This window comes from Bubalus bubalis, chromosome 1, assembly GCF_019923935.1.
Source record: "Bubalus bubalis isolate 160015118507 breed Murrah chromosome 1, NDDB_SH_1, whole genome shotgun sequence".
Taxonomy (NCBI): domain Eukaryota; kingdom Metazoa; phylum Chordata; class Mammalia; order Artiodactyla; family Bovidae; genus Bubalus; species Bubalus bubalis.
The window spans coordinates 98,031,407-98,051,910 of record NC_059157.1 but is presented as its reverse complement, the minus strand read 5'-3'; the positions used below and the strand labels follow the sequence as shown (position 1 = coordinate 98,051,910).

The following is a 20,504-nucleotide window of genomic DNA, read 5'->3' as shown; positions in this document are numbered from 1 at the left end:
ACTACTCTGGGTCCTGGGCAGGGATGTATTTGAAAGCATCAACAAATATCAGTTGTTTTCACCCCCATTCAAGGGAAGTTGTTAAAAAAAATTATAGAATCTTTATTCTTTAAGCTGATTGACAGACTGTGGTTTATTTATTAATGGCTTAAAATCATTGTGCTTGAAATTACACAAAACATTTTTTCAACTTTTTCAAAAGCAACAAGTTTGGTAAAATTAAACACTCATATATTATTTTATGCCTCTGAAAAAGTCATTGATGCAATCTCCCAGAAAACATTTGATTGAAATGTTTGGCTGGAATATTTACCAAATCACATCCTTGGGCCTTCTGGCTGGAATCGTTTACTTTACTGTGTGAATAGACAAGACTTAGTAAAGAGAGACCAGCCAGCCCTTTGTCTCCCTCCTCAAAGGCACCAGGGATTCTCCAAAGGAGTTATAATATTAAGTGATAAGACAGTCTCAGAACAGATTTCTCCTGAGTGACTGGGTCCCAAGAGGCCACTCAGTGGCTTTAACATATGTTAATGAGGCCCGTGATCCCCCACCTGAGCCAGCTTCATATTTGTGTGGCTTTTCTTGCTCCTCAAAGGATTTAGAGTGCCCCATTTGGGTCAGATAGCCGCTTTCCATGATCACAACCACTCAAGCGTGGTTATAAATCAGCGTCGGTGTGAAGGAGAGCAGTGCAGCATTGGGTAAACAGCAAAGCCTAAACGCCCTGCTCAAAGCGACCTCGCATGAGGCCAAGAGATTCATTTGTTCATATAAAAAGCAGTTTTATATTTTCCCCCCTGAGGAGCAAAGCCACCACCATAATTTTCACATATATGTAGAAAATTTATATTTAAAACATTCCAACAGCCTGGATGCAATCCAAGTGAGCCTCTCAAAGACACAGGTGCTGATGGAAACGACATTTGATGACGCTAACTTCTCTGGTCTTCCTGGGGATCTTTGGTCTTCAAATTGGAGATAAAAATAAGATTTGATCTCTCAAGGTGAGGAGAGAGACGGTAGTGTGTGTTCTTCAAAAGACTCAAATAGATAATAGATTTTTTTTTAAAGCTGTGGCTGAGTGTAACTTATAGCTTCAAAGGGCTTTTTTAAAATGAAATCTTTACAAGCAATAGTAAAGAAATCTAGAACCCCCTGGGGTGGTGGTTAGAGTCCTGTCAGGGATTTAGATCTAATTATTAGCCTGAAAGTAAAGAAGAGAAAGAACCAGCCAAGTGTCAGCCTGGAAAACAATAATAGCTCATGGAGTTCAGCAGCCCAGTCATTAGTGCCTTAAAGGAGAATTCAGCAAATTTATTCTTATCCTGGAAAGAAGGCCACAGTGGTTGCAGTGTTTTCTGACAACAGTTCCTTTTTCTTTGGAGTAGAGATGCTGCCTATGCTTCTAGATTTCATCTCTTCCTATCACCTAGTAAACCTTAGAGCCAGCTCCCCATGCAGGTGCTTAAAGGAGAGGCAGTACGCATGGAGTCAGAGTGCCTTCATCAGCTGTGTGGCCCTGTGCAAGTAACCTAACTTCTTTGGGCCCTCTGCGCCTCCCTTTTACACATGAAGATGAAATAAGATAATGCATGTGACGTATTTAGCACAGTACCTGGCCCATGGTAGGTACTCAGGAACTGTCAACTATTTCTCTTTTTCCCCTTCTTATTAAACTTTGGCTGGGGAGGAAAAAACTTAGCATGATAGTCTAGAGATGAGCACAACATATACTGGAATTCATACTTACCTATGTTGGGTTACTGCCAAAGAAGCAAATCAAACATAAACTGACTTGGCATATAAAGTGATACGACAAGCACTGCTACACTGCAGACCTGATCCATCCAAACACGATGTTCTTGTTAGGTGTACCCTCTGGTTCCCTTGGGGCTTCCCAGGTAGCACTAGTGGTAAAGAACTTGCCTGCCAATGCAGGAGAGGTAAGAACCACAGGTTTGATTCCTGGGTTGGGAAGATCGCCTGGAGGAGGAGCATGGCAACCATTCCAGTATACTTGCCTGGAGAATCCCATGGACAGAGGAGCCTGGAGGGCTACAGTCCATAGGGTTGCAAAGAGTTGAATACAACCGAAGCGACTTAGCACACACGTACGTGTGCTGGTTCCTTCAGTGAAACCAGAGGATGGCAAGTGAGAGAGAAAGGCATCGGAAGATCTGATTCGCCCTTTCCTGGAGAGACAGGAGCTTGTCCTCATAAACATGTGGAGGGTCTTTAGAAACCACTTTGCCTGCCAGCAATACTCAACTCACCCATTTATTCATTCATATCAGAGGCTGATGCTCAAGACTCTAAAAGTGTGCTAAGAGCAGGCCCTTAAATCACTGTAGATTCATGGGAGAACTCAGAGCTGCCTTTAGGCTGATAACTAGCAAAGACTAAAGCCAAGTATTGATACATGGGAGTGGAGGTGCTTGTTGAAAATATAGAGGCCTGGTAAATATTCTTTCACCAATGGAAGTATTTCAGTCAGGGGTTTTAATAAGGCTTAGGTGATATGTAATCAGCTCACTCTCTTTGAAATGATAAGCGTCTCTGCTCTACCAGTGCTCCTGGGTGTCTGCAGAGAGCAAAAAAGGCAGCTGGAGACATGCTGTGAATTGGAAGTGACTTCTATTTACTTCTTCTCCACCTACTCATATGGCCACGGATGATGCCCAGTTCAAGGGGGGATCAAAAGCCAAGTGGGGCTGTCTGGCTGCAGTCCTTTGAGTGGAGTACAAAACGTGCTTCAGAGAGTGCTTGATTAAAGGCCCCCAGTTCATTTGAAGGCTTGGTTTTCTATTAAGCCTTGAATGCTTAGACTGTTGGGTACTTTCCACAGAGACAGAATCTGAGCTATCCTCGTACGTTGTTTCAGCTCCTGACTCCCGACTTGGCCAGATGTGTGTTGTGAATCAATATGTCACAGTCTGTTAAGGTGTTTTACTGTTTATGTTTGTTGGGTGTTTAGAGATGCAGTAACTATAGGAGTCTTTTCTTAGTCTGTCATCTGCATCTGAAGAAAGAGAGAGTAATGCAGAAAGCCAATCACAGCACCATAATTATATCCAAAAGTAGGCACTTGTGTCCTTCATCAGGGACATTTCCAATCCATGCTACCCAATGAAACATCTTTTATAGACACCTCTCTCTCATTTCTTCCTCCAAACTGATTCCTCACTTTCTTCCACCCAAATTAAAGTATACTGTGAGTCACGGCATTATTGATGAATGTTCAGTAGGGAGGATGTTAGGAGCAGTGAAAAATATAAATAATTGGTTCTACACTGGATAATAATTGGTTCTACACTGGAATTAATGGTGAAGCCAGGAAGATAAATACAGCACAATTAATTGCATTCAAGCAAGATTAACAAGAGTATTGTTCTATGGAAAGAAAAAAATCAACGGTGTTAATGAAAATTCAGCAATATCTTAGTGGAACTAGTAAATAAATAAATATATCTCTATATGTTTAATTAAAAGCAAGACTCAATTATGTCTCGTTTCTTACTGAGCTGCTTAATTCAAGAAATGTTAATGTTAAACGAGAAAATCAACTCAGGACACCTTTTCATCTGCATTTAATTAAGACTTCTGTGTCTCAGACAAGCTTTTGAGACAGGTAGTGGCAAGTGTGTACTTAAGAATCTCGAATGAACTTGCCTCAGCTTTCAGTTTACAGGTCTTTAGATTTCCTGTTTGGGTACAGAACTCTCCTAATAGTATTGCAACTGTAAAGCCCCTTCCTCTATTACCTTCATTTTGTCATTTTGATAAAAAGATACCATTTCAGACTTAAAAAAGCAAAGCTTAAAGCTATAGCTAAAATTATTAGTATGTTCTTTTTTTTCTAATAATAAAAGCAACACAGAAATGTTCAGCACTGCGTTTACATGAGGTTTTGCTTCAGTTCAACTCAATTTCCTGCAATGTTTTAGGTCTTACAGAAAGCATTACAGATCAGATTTGGGGAAGAAGATCTGGGAGGTCATTTCTCATCTGTGTTGTTCCCAGTCTCTGGGATGTAAGGCCAGAGAATCTGAGATGGAGCCTGATGTAATAATGATAGAAGCAACGTGCACAATGAATGCAGTGTGCTTGAATCATTCCAAAGATCAGTCCCCCACCCCCACCCAGCCCATGGAAAAATTGTCTCCCACAAAACCGGTCCCTGCTGCCAAAAAGTTGGAGACTGCTGGTAAACACTTCTCTACAGTCAATTCTTCTAAGTTGTTTTCTCTGTACCTGCTAAGAGTCCAAGGTGAATTCGAGTTATTCCTCTTTGCTGAGTTCATCTCCAAGGTGATGGAATGGAATCGGGGGCAGAAGTCCCTCTCCGCAGAGGTACTGAAGAGGGGATGCCCTGAAGGTTCCAGTGGGGCCGGAAGGCAGGCACACAGAGCAGGAAGTAACTGTGTCTGCCCCGGGGCTCTGTGTGTGGCCCTTTCTAAATCCTTCCGTGTTTCATGTCCTCTCACTTGGCAAGAGTATTGCCAGGACTGATGAAGAAACAGTGAGATAACTGTCCAATACCTCAAAATCCTTGGAAGAAAGATGCGGTGGTATAAATCAAAGTCATTTCTTATTTCAGTATTAATTATGCAAACCTCTTTCTTTTCTTCATCCTACAAGGTCTTTTTTCATCTTTCCTGAAGGTCTCATTGCTCACCGGTTTCCACAGGGGAAATAACATTATTGGCAACTCTTCTGAGCACTTGTTCCCGGCCAGGCACCATACAAAGGCCTAAGGATACAGCTGCAATGACAGACACAATCCTCCAAGCTGGGCTGTGTATTTAGTAAGTTTCTCACTTTCTCTGAGCCGTGATCCCTTTATTTGTAACATAGAAAAAAAAATTTTTTTTAAATAGGTATCATGCCTTCCAGAAATTTTTTGAGGATTATTTGAGATAATGTATATAAAATTGTCTAGTGGAATATAACTTAAGAGTTTAATCATGTTACTTCCCCCACCCCCATCATAAGCAAGAAAAGGAAAAAAAACTGAATTCACACATTTCCCCATTTCTTAACAATTTTTAAAAAAATAGATTGTTGTTTAATAGAAAGTTTAAGGTCTTCACTTAAAAGAATACGTCATTTAGGACGAAACAGCAGATCACAGGTTAGAGATCACAGGACCAGAATCTTCAAGCCACTCTTTCCCTCCCAGGATACATTCTATCAGAAAAAGCAAATCATTCGCCTGAGTCAGAAGTGTGTAGTTTTTCATCTCAAGATAGTGGAAACCCCTGAGCCGAAAGGATGGAGGGAGAGACCTTGGGAGGTTGAGCCAAAGTCTTTGCAGAGCCAGTGCCCAGCTCCTTGGCTGACCTGGGGGAGCAGCTCTGTGAACTGGGGAGACCAGCTCTGCCAGGGTGGCCTGCAAGTTGAATTTGCCTGGCATGACCTATTGGTGTTCCCAGGCTCTGGGAACAAAATAAGCAAGAAGCCTTTTTTGGAGGGATCTCAGGAAAATTTTGTTCACTTCCAAGAGAGAATATTCCAAAGTTCCTTCCCACCTCTGTTTCCCTTTGGCCTTCCTCACTTTTCCCAGCCTCTGCTCTGAGGTCTGCTATTTATGCAGATCCAATCTGGTTTCCCCGATGGCTCAGTGGTAAAGAATCATCCTGCAGTGCAGGAGTCTCACGAGATGAGAGTTGATCCCTGGGTTGGGAAGATCCCCTGGAGGAGGGCATGACAATCTACTCTAGTATTCTTGTCTGGAGAATTCTATGGACAGAGGAGCCTGGTGGGCTACACGACTGAAACGACTCTGCACGCACGCGAATGCCCATAACCTCCAGAGAAGGCCTGGAGGGCTAAGTGTGCCCTGTGTGGGCAGGCGCAGCAGGAGATAGTAAACAGTGCTGGGCAGTGAGGCAGGAGTCCCGGGATTCATCCCTCAGGGGTCATCCACAAGCAGTGGGCCCTCGAAGCTGTTGGGAGATTTCTGCATCTCTTCTTCCTTATGTGTAAAGTGAGGGGCTTGGCCTCCATGTCTGAAGGGCTCTCCCTAGCACTACTGGTCTGACATCTCTCCCAGAAGTCAGTGCAAATAGCAGGGCAGTGTTCCTTTCTTAGTATCCATCATACAAGAAGCCAGGAGGTGGCCCACAGAAGGAACCAATGGCTCAGGGTGATAGAAAGACCCCAGGAAAGAAATTCTGCTGTGTGAAGGAGACTGTACCTCTGTCCAGCCCATGCCAGCCCCCGACATCCCCTAAGGACACGAGGCCCAAGTTAAGGTCAAAGACATAGCTTCCCTTAGTCAATGAGGGTTCCCAAAGCTCCCAACTTCCCAACTGAAAGAGGAGGCACACGTGGAATGCTAAATTTGGAATAATTTAGCAAGAACACTTCAACATTCAGAGTACCATGCAGAAGGTGGGATACAAACAGACCACAGACGGGTAGGTTTTATGTGGTGTACACAAAGATTTAAACAACATGTGCACTATTAAAAGAAAAGAATAAAAGGAAACTGTGAAAACAGGAGGCTCTCCATTTAAAATATATATATATATTTCCAGCGTTTGTTAAATAAACACAGTAGAAGATCTGGCCACACTGGTTCCCATGCCCACCCCCCAACAAAGGGCTCAGTGGCACAGCTCCTGGGTTTCCAAAGGTGCAATGTGATCCTGTAGTTTAGAATTTGTACTAGAGGAATAATTTCCCTGTGATCACAAATTCACAAAAAAATGAGAAAACAAAACATACACACAGAGGACCACTTGTTTTACCAGCAAGTAGAGAAAGCATCATTGTGAAAGTGGGAGAGGTAGTTAATGCTTACTATGCAGACACCAAGCATACTCCATTCATTTCCACTACCTGCCTAACTCACAAAAACAGTGAACTTCTTCTCCTCTCCCTGGAAAACCTGGAAGATGGAAATCTGCAGACAGTCTGCCGCTTTCTTCCAGACCTTCCTCTTTCAGAGGTATGTAAGGTCATGGTGGGGTGGGCTTGGCACCTAACCTTGGCAGGAGTCCTCTTATCTTAAGACCTTGCTTTGTCATAATCAGCAGCAAACTTGACAAGTTTCATCCATCAGCCTTTGGGCAGGTAGGAATCTAGGACATTAATCCATAGTTCATTTGCTTGATACTAATAACAGGGCTTTCTCTGATGACTTTCTCCATCTTTCACACAAATGAGGAAATTTAGGCTCACACAGGTAAGTATCATACCCCAAGGGTGGCATCCCAGTATCAGCTGGTCTAGAAAGGGGATTGAGAAGGGAACTTTTCCTTGCCCTTTCTCTGGGGACAGTGAGATGCCCTTCCAACCCAGCCCTTCCTTGTTCTCCCAGCTCAAAGGCAACATGAACATACACATATTGTAAGGCTGTAAGCTGGCCAGCTCCTCCCATCCTCTCCTGGTGTCACCCTCACTGAGCAGATGGAGTGGTGCCGGGAGAGGAGCCAGCTGGTCTCTGCATGCTGTGGACCTGCTGCCCATGGGATGGCCACTGCCAGCTGCCACCACCTGAGGCTGACCGCTGAGAGCCAGGAGCTGGAGCCCTCAGCAGGTGTGGACAAGGATAGGCCATAAGCTCACCCAGGTTTCTAGGTAAGGCTGCTTGGTGCTGCCTGGATCCCAGTCTAGAGGGCATTGGGAAGGGAGTAAATACTTATCCCAGCTCTGAAATGGAACTGAGACTGAGAGCAGAAGCCAAATCAGTGCAGTCATGATGCACAGAGGGTATATAAACATCCTAGCAAAAGAGCAACCCAGTAGCACTGGTGTGGGTGCAGTAACATTATAGCCCCAGATGTGGACTCTGGGTGGCCCTGCCTCAGTGGTAGTCATCTACTCAATCCCTATCTGATGAGTACCTACTCTGTGCTAGGTACCCAGAAAATACACAGTCCTCAGCATCCCTGGATGAGGCCACAGGAGCCACAGAGGAGCTTGTTTGTTGACCATGGGCCAGATCCGAAGAAAGTTCCAAGGCTTCTATGTCTGAAGTTCCAAGTCAGTGTGGAAGCAGCCGATTCACTTCCTATGGACTGAACGTGTCTCCCCAAAATTTGTATGTTGAAGCCTTGATCCCCCTATAATGGTATTTGGAGGTGGGGCCTTGGGAGGCAGCTAGAGTTAGATTAGATAACGAGGATGGGGCCCTCATGATGGGATTAGTGCCTTCAAAAAAGGGGAAGGTCAGTGTAGGCCTCAGCAAACCAGGAAGCTGGGTCTCACCAGACATCAGATCTGGGAAATCTGGTGGACCCCAGATCTTGGACTTCACAGGATATCCAGAACCGTGAGAAGCAGATGTTTGTTATTTAAACTACCCAGTTGTGGTATTTTTGTTATGGCAGCCTGAGCTAAGATACCTCCCAAATTGAATTCTTCAGCAACAAATCCACCAAATGATCGTTTTGCAGAATGACCACTTAACCTGTGAGCACCAGTCAGAAGGCTGGGCTAACATCTTCCCTCCAGAGTATATAGGGGCCTGACCAGGAAAATGGTCAGAACTTGAGTTTCTAACTTCTAATACTGCATAGGTGTGCTTCTGTATGTTGTTATTCTATTTACTTCCAGAACTCAACAGTAGTTTCTCCAGACATATTTTATTGCTGAGGCATGTGAGGGTCGGAGAGGGTAAGAAGCAATCCAAGGTCACTCAGTTGCTAACTGATCCACCCAGGATCAGTTCCTTCTGGCTCAAAGCTCCCTCTGTTCTCTGCAGCTGTGCCTGCAAAGATGGTGCTGTGGAAACATTTTTTGGTCTCATACTGTTGAATTCACCTTGAATTCTTGGAAGAGTTTTAAACCAACTGCAAACACAATTTCTAAAGAATGTCCCCATACTTCCTCCTTGTGCTGATATCTTCTTCCAGATGACTGAGACATGTCTGCTAAGACCAGATTAACCTATTTCAACTTGATGGCTGGATTCCGACACACTGAGGGGAAGGAAATATATAAAGGACAAAACCTACAGTTACACTGATCACAGTAACATTTCCTCTTAGGAAAGCTTCAGGTTGTACAAACAAATATTTCCTTAGAACTAAAAGAAAATAAGAATCACCATCCTTCCTTGATTCCAAGATAGGTAGTTTGGGAAGTCTGAAAGCTGGGTGTCTCAAAGTCAATATGTCATTTAATGGGCTGTCTTTTCTCCTCCCCACCCCAAGTGGGCTTTGACCTTAAATCAAGAGATATCAAAAGCTGCAGTAAAAATAATTGTGTGTTTTAAAACCAATGGTATCTTAGAAATAGGAAATACGAAATGATGACAAGTCTAGCCAGAACCCTAATTTGTTTCTATATCCCCAATATATAGCAGGCAGTATGATTTCAATATGTTTATGAGAAGTACGAATATCTCAACAAAATAGACACTGACTTTTTTTTAATTAGAAAAAGTTTCAAACGTATACCAAAGTAGATAGTGTACTGTGGTGAACTCCCATCACCCAATTCAGGATTTTCAACTCAGGTGATTTTGTTTTCTCTTCCACTCCCTCCCCAATCCAGGTCATTTTGAAGAAAATCACAGATGTCAGGGCATTTCACTGATAAATGTATCTGTATATATTTGTAAACAACCAAGACTGATGCTTTTAAAAAACAATGATGACAGGATCATCACACTCCCTAAAATCACTAACAATTCCTGAATATCATCTCATATCCATTTAGTATCTACAGTTCCCTGTTGTTGTTGCTTAGTCACTAAGTCGTGTCCTACTCTTTGGACCCCATGGACTGTAGCCCACTAGGCTCCTCTGTCCATGGGATTTCCCAGGCAAGAATACTGGAGCAGGTTGCCATTTCCTAGTCCAGGGGAGATTCCCAAGCCAGGGATTGAATCTACATCTTCTGCATTGCAGGCAAATTTTTAATGCTGAGAGTTCCTCTCCCTTTTCCTTTTGTGGTAGTTTATTTGCCCCAGGATCCAAACAAAGTTTATACTTTTTTCTGTTGGTTGTGTTGTTATTGTTGAAGAACCCAGGTCTTTTGTCTGGTTGAATTCCCCACAGTTTGGCTCTGCGGGTGGCATGCCCGTGATGTTGTTTAATAAGCTTCCTTTTCTCCCCAATTTCTTATAAAATGGTGTGCAGAGTTGGAGGTTTGTGCAGACTTAGTTTGGGGTTTGTAGTATTTCCATCATGAGGTTCATCATACCTGACTGTCTCTATCTTTGGATGCCATGAGCTATGATGATAATTGCTTAGGTCATATCATCACTTTTGAGATGACTTTCTCATTTACTAGAACTACCCCCAAAAATATACATCAAAAATCAAGAATCTGAGACATTGGATATGTTACTATTGAGTCAAAGATCCTGTCGGTTACTAGTCAGAGTAATTCCCTTGGCTTGGCCCAAATAATGGAGGCTCCAGGAGAGCTGTCTACAAGGATATGAGAGCTGTGTACCCGGGCAACCTTACCTTAACAAAAACAGCGTCATACAAACTTGTATTTTTACAAAAGAGAGAGAGAGGAGGAATGGGGGCTGTCATCGTCGTCGTTGTTCAGTCGCTAAGTCGTGTCCCACTTTCTGTGACTCCCATGGACTGCAGCATGCCAGGCCTTCCTGTCCTTCACCAGCTCCCAGATAGCATCACCAATTCAATGGATGTGAACTTGGGTGAACTCCAAGGGTTGTAGGAATTGCTATAAAATAATCATTGCTATAGTTTTATGTGTGCTGCTAGAATACTTAAATGTACACATAAACATGCAGTGTGAGAGTCCCTCTAGCTCTTGCTCAAGGATCACGTGTTATGTGCTCAACAAGGCAGCATTTCTTATGCATTTCCATTACTTGGAGCATCACAAAGCGTGGTGACCTCAAGCAGCAGGTCTTTCCCTCTGCCCCAGCAAGCTACTTTAATACTGGGTGTAAGCTCATTTCCCCTAGTTAATCAATCATATTAAGTCCCATTTGCTGTTTGAAAACTCACTCTGTGTGCACACAGAGCAACAGGGAAACGGGGCTCTCGCAGGCACCCGGCACCCTGGTAAAGAGCCCGGTGGGTGAGTAGACCTCCTGGAAACGTCGACAGGGTCCAGGGCAGCTGCCCAGACCAGAGCAGTCACAATCGGCGTGCGTGCCTCTGCACCGTCAGTTCTTTCTAGCTCTGTCCATTTCTCTTTCCCAGTGTAGACTAGCTTTGTTATACTAGTAGATGCTCTACCCTGCATCTCTTCTGTGGGTGAAATAGGCATTCAAATGTCTAACACAGTCAGCAAATGCTTTCAAACCTTTTTGGCCACTGTTTAATAGATTTTCATTATAACTAAGTACACACACACATGCACTTGTGGAGGTGAATGTACATGCTGTAATATAGATATATAGTTGGACGCACACAACTAATCTTTCAAACTAACTGTCATCTAACTAAACTAAACACCATCATCTTACTTCATGTGATATGCTTTGATATTTTCTTTTCTATTCTTTTATTTTACAAAAAAATGCTGGTAATAATCCACTAATGGCTTCCCAGGTAGCACTGAGTGGTAAAGAATCCACTTGACAATGCAGGAGACTGAGAGACTTGGGTTCAATCCTTGAGTCAGGAAGATCCCCTGGAGAAGGGCATGGCAATCTTCCTGGGCACAGAAGCAGGCAACAGTCAGTCCATAGGGTCACAAAGAGTGGGACATGACTGAAGCAATTTAGCATGCACACATGCAATACACTAAATTTATTTAAAAACCTGTTGATGGGTCATAACTTTCATCCATAACCATCCCCTACAGTGAAGGTAGAGATCAAAGGCATCAGAGTAAAGTTCTCAGGAGCTTGACTGATTTATTATTACACTGTGAATTAAATCAGAAATTAGAACCTGTTTATATTTGTCACGTAATAGCACATTACAAGCTCCACCTTAGGTGACCAGACAGCCCTTTGGCTGTACTTTGTGATTAGGTTAATCTGGGGAGTGAATCTATCAGGGAGAGAGAAGCCCTGCAGGCCTGCGAGCTGCCCAGAAGCCCTGCCTCTCCCATTGTTAACTTGATGGATCTGCACTTCCAAACAGTAATCACCCATCACATGAACCCAGTTCTATTTTTCTAGCTCAACAGGGCTCAGTGTGCTCTCTGAAGCTACAAAGGGGGGAAAATACTCCCTCCAATCTTGCTGCATGATGAATTCTTCCACCTCTACATAAAGCCGTGCTTACAGGCCTGTCTTATGGGCTTTTTGAATGTCCCAACAATGACAAAAAAGGAAAGAAAAGAAAAAAAAAACCGGGTAGGAGAACAATAATGCTGTGCTGCAGCCAGCTCATATTGCCTTACATTTTTCACCTCTTTCCTTATAAGAGCTCTCAGCTCTAGGGGCAAAAAAAAGATAAGAGGAAAGAAAAACCTACACAGTATCAATAAGTTTACCCTTGAGATTAAGTCACTTTCTCAGATGGCGTTTTCACAACATAAATGTTTATGCATTTGTGCTTAGATTTTAAGATATTAGATAAGAAATCAAATTTCCCTCCAGCTTTTATTCAGCACCATCCCCTCACATACAAACTCACACATACATACATGGAAACTGATTCCTAATGTCAGAGTTAATTTCTCATTTACCAGGAGCATGGAGCTTTTTCTACAGAGTATGATCAACCTAGAGGTATTGGCGTGTGAGTTTAATAATATTTTTGATAACTAGAAAGGAGGAAATTAACCCATGAGTCATGAAAAACCTGAAAAGATTATTCTGATGTTTGTTTATCTTGAACTAAATTTGCAAGGAAATAAAATTACTCTGGTAGCTAAGACTGCACACTCACATCCTTTTGTTTGAATTAATTATACTTAACTGCTCTATAATGTCCTGATTAATTATTTCCTGTTCCAGTCAATTGATTGTGCATTTTTGATATGAAACTTGCATCCTGATGAGAATCTTGGACCTATTTCTCACCTTGCTTGAGGGCTCCCGTAGAGCTGATCTGAATGACTAGCTTCAAAGGAAGCTGGCATCGCCACCAGCACCCTAGGAGGCCTGTGTCACAGCACAAGCAGTGAGAGGGCAACTGCATTTTCAGATTTGCAACTGCAATTCCAGAGCATGGAATCAACACTTATGCATGGGCAGCAGTAAACCAGAGCTTTAAATGCTGCACCATTTGTGAGAAGCGTAACCCCCACTCTGCGCAGGCACTGCGTGTCTTGTCTCCCATCAGCAGACTCTCCAGAGTGAGGGGCTCTACACAGGAGGGTGGACAAGACTAGGTAGGTCCTGGAGACAGGAGAAGCTGAATGTATCATTTTCTTATCACAGCTGTAACAGATTACCACCAGCTTAGTGATGTCATAGCACACAAACTTATTATCTTAGAGTTCTCTGTTTTAGAAACCCTATGTCAGGATGGGAGTAGGGCTGCATTTCTTCTAAGTGCTCTAGGGCACAGTCCATTGTTTTGCTCTCTCCAGTTTCTAGAGGCTCTTGTCTCCTCCCTCCCAGAAAAGCCAGCAAAGATGCATCTTCCAATCTCTTTCTCTGACCTCTTGCTTCTGTCATTTTAACTCTTTCTCTCACTTTCCTGCCTCCCTGCTTTTCTTCTAAGTAGCTTTGTGATTATATTGGGTTCAGATAATCCCCAACAATCTTCCATCTCAAGATTCTTAACCACATCAGTCCCTTGGTACATAGTCACAGGTTCAGAGATTAGGATGTGGACTTCTTTTGGGGGGACACTCTTCTACCTTTTGCACGAAGTATCCAGATCAAAAAAAACCAGTGTAGGTCAGGCCTGAGCTGCCCCAGTGTCAGGGCATGTTTAACTAGTCCTGCACCAGGCACCAGGGGGAGGGGCTAGAGCAGAAGTCAGGAGGTGTGAGTTCTAATCTTGGTAAGAGGACTTAAAGTATATCCGAAGACCTGCCTTGCTTTTTACCTTGGTTAAAAGTTGATTTGCATTCATTGTGCCCTAAAACCATTCACGTAGCAATTACTACAATAGCCCAAGATACCAAATTAGCTTGTACACATGCACTAAAGACAGCAGAGAGGTGACACGGAGGACCTGAACACTGGGAGTGCCCCTGGCATGAAACGCTAACATCAACATCCTAGTTGATTGAACAAAGGGATGCAGTAAGCAGTTAATCCCAAGCTATAGTTAACATTCACACATTTCAAGGAAGACTGTCAGAGTAGGGAAGGTTAATAAGCTTTGGAGTGGAGAGGTGCAAAGAGGTCAGGGTGGGCCAGGCCCTTACCACCTCTCTTTCCCCCCACAAATCCACTAAGCTCGTCCCCAAGGAGAGATGGACACATCAGATACATAGCCTGAGGTCCTGAAGTCCTCAGGTCATGTAACTAACTGCTCTTTCCTCTGATTCCAGGCTTGCTATGAAACCCTGGGATAATTGGGCTTCCCGGGGAGGCCCCCATGCAGGGAGAGGGACGAGATGTCCATCTTTGGTCCGCTTGACAGATCGACTGTGTTTCTCCTAGAAAATTAACAAACCGGAGTACGGACTTGCATATATTAATGCCTTGAGAGTTTAGTTGGCATGAGTCAGCACCTCAAAGCTGTCAATCTCTGCTCTGTGTGAAAGATATATACTCTAATTTCTCATGAAAATTAGCAAACAGCTATGCTGGTTTATATTTATTAATGCCTTAGGAGTTTCTTTAGGATGAGTCAGTGTCTAAACACTGATCAGATCTGAGGTACCTCCCCTCCTCTGTCCCCCACCCCCAGCACATGTCCCAACCCTCATTCTGGGCCACGTCCTCACACATCTCCTCTCATTCACACAGAGCACACCATACAAGGTGACTTTGGAGCTGGACAGCCCTGCAGCATTGCCCCGGGTCACCCCCAAGCATTCTTCAGGATGTCACTTAAATGCTGCTTCTTTTAAAAGCCTTTTGTAACCCTTCAGCATTCTTCAGACATCCCTGCTTTTTGTTTGAAGAATCCTGCATTTTCCTCTCTTCACCCTCATTTGGCATCTTTCCCACCACAAGAGGAACCAGGGGAGTTTTACTCATTTTTAGATGCCCAGTGCCTAGCATAATAACTGGCACAAAGTAGGTACTCAATGAATATTTATTGAACAAATGAGTAAATGGACACTCTCTTGATCACCCCTGATGCTTCTTTTCATCCACTAGAGAGTGGAAAACAGATGCTAGCACACCAAAAGATTCAAGAGTAGATAGTATAAATTAAAAGAAAGGTCACATTCAATATAGCAGAGATGCCTTTGTGGCGCTAACAGGAGGCTGTCTTCCCAGGAGCCTTGGAGAGACAGCCCGTGAGGGGGACAGCCCAGCGGTGACAGGGCAGCAATAAGGCGTCCCTAACAAGCAGTCAGACATTTCTATCCGAGTGTCCTGACAGTACCCAACTCTACAGGTCCCAGAGCAAGCTCACAGTCTTTTTTAATCTCTATGACCTGCAAGTGTTCTTATTTCTGGATGTTTCCCAGGATCCTAACTTTGGAGTTAAGATTTCTCTGTCTTAAGTTCCTACCAGTTGATAAAGCAAACACTGAGATGGGTTTCTCATGTTACTGCTGCCTGAATTCCAATCACATCAAGTCCCCCACCTGGGCGACTGCAAAAAGTGTCTTGAGTCACCTTCCAGTTTCTGGCCTCTCACTTTTCCTTACCTAGGCGTGCGTGTGCCCAGTTGCTTCAGTCGTATCCAATTCTTTGTGACGCGATGAACTGTAGCCTGCCAGTCTCCTCTGTCCGTGAGATTCTCCAGGCAAGAATACTGGAGTGGGTTGCCATTTCCTACTCAGGGGATCTTCTCTACCCAGGGATTGAATCCACGTCTCCTGTGTCTCCTGCCTTGTAGGCAGATTTTTTACTGCTGAGCCGCAGGGGAAGCCCTTTTCTTGTCTATGCTGAATCTCAAACACTTTTTTTCAAAAACAAATACCCGGGCTCCTGGGAGGTACAGTGGTTAAGATATCCAGCTTCTAATGCAGGGGACGTGGGTTTGATCTTTGGTCAGGGAACTAAGATCCCACATGCTCGCCACATCATGCAGCTTAAAAAAAAAGAAAAACACCCATATACCACTTATTATTATTATTATTTTGGCCACACCAAGTGGCATGAAGGATCTTAGTTCCCCACCAGGGATCAAATCTTTGCTCCCTGCAGTGGAAGCTCAGAATCTTAACCGCTGGACCGCCAGGCAAGTCCCAGTACTACTTTTATAATCTCATATCCTTCCTTTTCTGAAACCCTTCCAGCACACTGTCAGCAGAGGGTCCTGGAGCCCCGCACCTCGGCCCTGTCTCATCCACCCTGTCTCCTTCAGCTTCACATCCAACCCCTGACACTCTCCCAGGCCATTTCTCCTCCTCCTCCAGGGAAGGCAAATCCCACCCTTTCCTTCCAGATGCCCAGGCCCTCCAGCTTCTTGTTCAGGCTGGACTGTCTTCCCTTCTCTTTCTCCTGTTTGACCTCTTCTATACGTCACAGGTCAGCTTAAGTCTCAAGGCTTTCATAAAAATCCCTTAATTATCTCAGCACACAGAGCAGACTGGGTGTTGAAAGAACTTGGACTTCAGAATGAGGCCCTCTTTGCAGCTCAGGAAAATGCGGCTGATGGCCAGAGACCCAGCTCCCTTTCTGAAGCTGTCACTTTTCCTTAACGGTTTGTCATGGTGCTTAGTGATTATCCCACCTGTGTTCTCACTGCTTCCCGTCTTCCCGGCCAAGCAGCCTGGCTCCAAGAGGACAAGGAGATCTATGAGGCTTCTTCTGTCACAACCTCAACTTCTCACTCTGTGGCAGGTTTCAAAGGTTCTCAGTAAATGACTCCTATTGAAAGAAACCCAGAGAAAGTGGGTCACAGCGAGTGTAAGGTAATGAAAGTACAGGAGAAAGAATGTGACTGCGGGTCTTTCCAATCACTGCCAGGTAACAAGTGGCCTAATTTTCAGTGACCCATCCCAACTTTCAACCATCAGGCAACCTGGTCTAACACAACACTCCTACAGGCTGGTTCCTTGGCGCCTGAAGGAGCTGACAGCCAGAGGCTATTCGCTGAGCACACTCCTCATAGCTAGACAGTGGAACAGGGTGAATAATGGTCCCACAAAGTAAGAATGTCCACTTCCTAAACCCATCAGTTCAGTTCAGTCACTCAGTCATGTCCAACTCTTTGTGACCCCATGAATCGCAGCACGCCAGGCCTCCTTGTCCATCACAAACTCCCGGAGTTCACTGAGACTCACATCCATCAAGTCAGTGATGCCATCCAGCCATCTCATCCTCTGTCGTCCCCTTCTCCTCCCGCCTCCAGTCCCTCCCAGCATCAGAGTCTTTTCCAATGAGTCAACTCTTTGCATGAGGTGGCCAAAGTACTGGAGTTGCAGCTTCAGCATCATTCCCTCCAAAGAAATCCCAGGGCTGATCTCCTTTAGAATGGACTGGTTGGATCTCCTTGCAGTCCAAGGGACTCTCAAGAGTCTTCTCCAACACCACAGTTCAAAAGCATCAATTCTTCGGCACTCAGCCTTCTTCACAGTCCAACTCTCACATCCATACTTGACCACAGGAAAAACCATAGCCTTGACTAGACGAACCTTTGTTGGCAAAGTAATGTCTCTGCTTTTGAATATGCTATCTAGGTTGGTCATAACTTTCCTTCCAAGGAGTAAGTGTCTTTTAATTTCATGGCTGCAGTCACCATCTGCAGTGATTTTGGAGCCTAAAAAATAAAGTCTGACACTGTTTCCACTGTTTCCCCATCTATTTCCTATGAAGTGATGGGACCGGATGCCATGATCTTTGTTTTCTGAATGTTGAGCTTTAAGCCAACTTTTTCACTCTCCACTTTCACTTTCATCAAGAGGCTTTTTAGTTCCTCTTCACTTATGACTTTTTTCAGAAAAAGGGTATCACAGATGTAATTAAGGATCATGATATGAGATCATCCTGGATTATGCAGATTGGTCTTAAATCTGATGACATGTCCATATAAGGGACAGAAGAGCAGACAAGACAGAGATGAGAAGGCCATTTGAAGATAAACACACAGATTGGAGTTATGCAGACACAAGCCTGGAGCCAACAGCAGCTGGAAGAGGCCTGGATGGATTCCACCTAAAGCCTTCAGAGGGCACGTTGTCCTGCTGACACCTTGATTTCAGACTTCTGGCCTCCAGAACTGTGAGAGAATACATTCCTATTGATTTAAGTTACCTAGTTCCTGGGACTTTGTTTCAGCAGCCTTAGGACAGCCTTACAAACAGCAAGTGCTTCCTGGAAGAAAGACCTGGGAAGCCCATCTGTCTTCTTCCGCACTGTCCACAAAGACCTTCCTGGAATCATGAAGCATTAACAGGTCCGGGTAACCTGGTAGTCTGGGTGTTGGGAGAGTATTCCCAGGATGCAGGGTATACGCAGAGGAGAAACTCTCGTCCAGTCAGTGTCAGAATGAGGGTGGGGGCAAGAGGAAAGGGGCAAAGAGAAGCAAGGGAGGAGTTCAAGGAAGGTTTCTGGGGGGACGAGACTCTGCAGTGAGCAGTCAGCTGGGTGAGGGGTTGGATGTCACACAGGTGGCAGAGCACAGCAGTCACTGTTAACAGAGAACCGAGTGTGTGATAAGGAGGCCAGGAGTCTAGGTACGGGTCGGGTCTCTGGGGGCTTTGCAGACCATGGTAAGAAATACAGAGTTTTTTCTTAGAGGAGATTGTCAGCTGGGGAAGTAGCAGCGCATGTCTGGGCATCTGTGTTTGCATTTCTTGGTTGTCACTGTAAACGAGAAGGACTCTTTCTTTCTTCCCTTCTAGGTTCTTTCGTTGGCCTAATAGTTAAATTGACATACGATGGATCAACAGGAGTAAAACCTAATTGCACATATGTACAGAAACTCATAAAAATATGAGACTCAAAGAACTGACGAAAGCAGGCAGCTTTTATACCATTTAGACAAAGAAACAATGAATTTATGAGGAGCTGACGAGGCAAAGGGATTTGGGCTTGGGATCGATTCAGTTTAGTTCAGATCCTCAGTCACGTCTGACTCTTTGCAACCCACTCCTTCCAATGAATATTCAGGACTGATTTCCTTTAGGATGGACTGGTTGGATCTCCTTGCAGTCCAAGGGACTCTCAATAGTCTTCTTCAAAATCAAGTTCAAAAGCATCAATTCTTTGGCACTCAGCTTTCTTTACAGTCCAACTCTCACATCCATACATGACCACTGGAAAAACTATATAGCATTGACTAGATGGACTTTTGTTGGTAAAGTAATGTCTCTGCTTTTTAATATGCTGTCTAAGTTTGTCAAAGCTTATCTTCCAAGGAGCAAGTGTCTTTTAATTTCTTGGCTGCAATCACCATCTGCAGTGATTTTGAAGCCCTAGAAAAAGTTTGTCACTGTTTCCATTGTTTCCCCATCTGTTTGCCATGAAGTGATGGGACCAGATGCCTTGATCTTAGTTTCTTGAATGTTGACTTTTAAGCCAACTTTTCATTCTCCTCTTTCACTTTCATCAAGAGGCTCTTTAGTTCTTCTTCACTTTCTGCCATAACAGTAGTATCACCTGCATATCTGAGGTTATTGCTATTTGTCCTGGCAGGCTTGATTCCAGTCTGCGCTTCATCCATCCCAGCATTTGGCATGATGTACTCTGCATATACAGTGGAAGTGAGAAATAGATGCAAGAGGTTAGATCTGATAGACAGAGTGCCTGAAGAACTATGGATGGAGGTTCATGACATTGTACAGGAGACAGAGATCAAGACAATCCCCAAGCAAAAGAAATGCAAAAAAGCAAAATGGCTGTCTGAGGAAATAGCTTTGAAAAGAAGAGAAGTGAAAGGCAAAGGAGAAAAGGAAAGATAAACCCATTTGAATGCAGAGTTCCAAAGAATAGCAAGGAGAGATAAGATAGCCTTCCTCAGTGATCAATACAAAGAAAATGAGGGAAATAATAGAATAGGAAAGACTAGAGATCTCTTCCAGAGAAGGCAATGGCAACCCACTCCAGTACTCTTGCCTGGAAACTCCCATGGATGGAGGACCCTGGTAGGCTGCAGTCCATGGGGTCTCTAAGAGTTGGACACAATTGAGAGACTTCACTTTCACTTTTCACTTTCATGCATTGGAGAAGGAAATGGCAACCCACTCCAGTGTTCTTGCCTGGAGAATCCCAGGGACGGGGGAGCCTGGTGGGCTGCCATCTATGGGGTTGCACAGAGTTGGACACGACTGAAGCGACTTACCAGCAGCAGAGATCTCTTCAAGAAAATTATAGATACCAAGGAAACATTTCATGCAAAGATGGGCTCAGTAAAGGACAGAAATGGTATGGACCTAACAGAAGCAGAAGGTATTTAGAAGAGGTAGCAAGAATATACAGAAGAACTATACAAAAAAGATCTTCATGACCCAGATGATCACAATGGTGTGATCACTCACTTAGAGCCAGACATTCTGGAATGTGAAGTCAAGTGGGCCTTAGGAAGCATCACTACAAATAAAGCTAGTGAAGGTGGTGGAATTCCAGTTGAGCCATTTCA

The 20,504-nt window shown here is 44.1% G+C and overlaps 2 long non-coding RNA genes across 2 annotated transcripts; both read left to right on the top strand.

Annotated features, from left to right (window-relative positions):
- Window positions 1-2,008: 2,008 nt before the first annotated feature.
- LOC123465684 lies at window positions 2,009-15,155 on the top strand. Its single transcript, XR_006640953.1, has 2 exons — window positions 2,009-7,587; window positions 7,868-15,155. It is a non-coding gene; the product is annotated as an uncharacterized LOC123465684 (long non-coding RNA).
- A 2,573-nt stretch (window positions 15,156-17,728) lies between these two features.
- Window positions 17,729-18,867, top strand: LOC123465683. Its single transcript, XR_006640952.1, has 2 exons — window positions 17,729-18,320; window positions 18,769-18,867. It is a non-coding gene; the product is annotated as an uncharacterized LOC123465683 (long non-coding RNA).
- Window positions 18,868-20,504: the final 1,637 nt, after the last annotated feature.